We start from the raw sequence: 255 nt of genomic DNA, 5'->3' as shown, positions 1-255 counted from the left end.
TGTAGTCTGTTATCATCTGTTTCTATTATTACTGTATTATTACTGTAGTCTGTTATCATTTGTTTCTATTATTACTTTATTATTACTGTAGTCTGTTATCATTTGTTTCTAGTATTGCTGTATTATTACTGTAGTCTGTTATGTTTGTTTCTATTATTACTGTATTATTACTGTAGTCTGTTATGTTTGTTTCTAGTATTGCTGTATTATTACTGTAGTCTGTTGTTTGTTTCTATTATTGCTGTATTATTACTG

This window comes from Poromitra crassiceps (genome assembly GCF_964638095.1).
Source record: "Poromitra crassiceps genome assembly, chromosome: 4".
Lineage (NCBI taxonomy): Eukaryota > Metazoa > Chordata > Actinopteri > Beryciformes > Melamphaidae > Poromitra > Poromitra crassiceps.
This window is presented reverse-complemented; position numbering follows the sequence as displayed.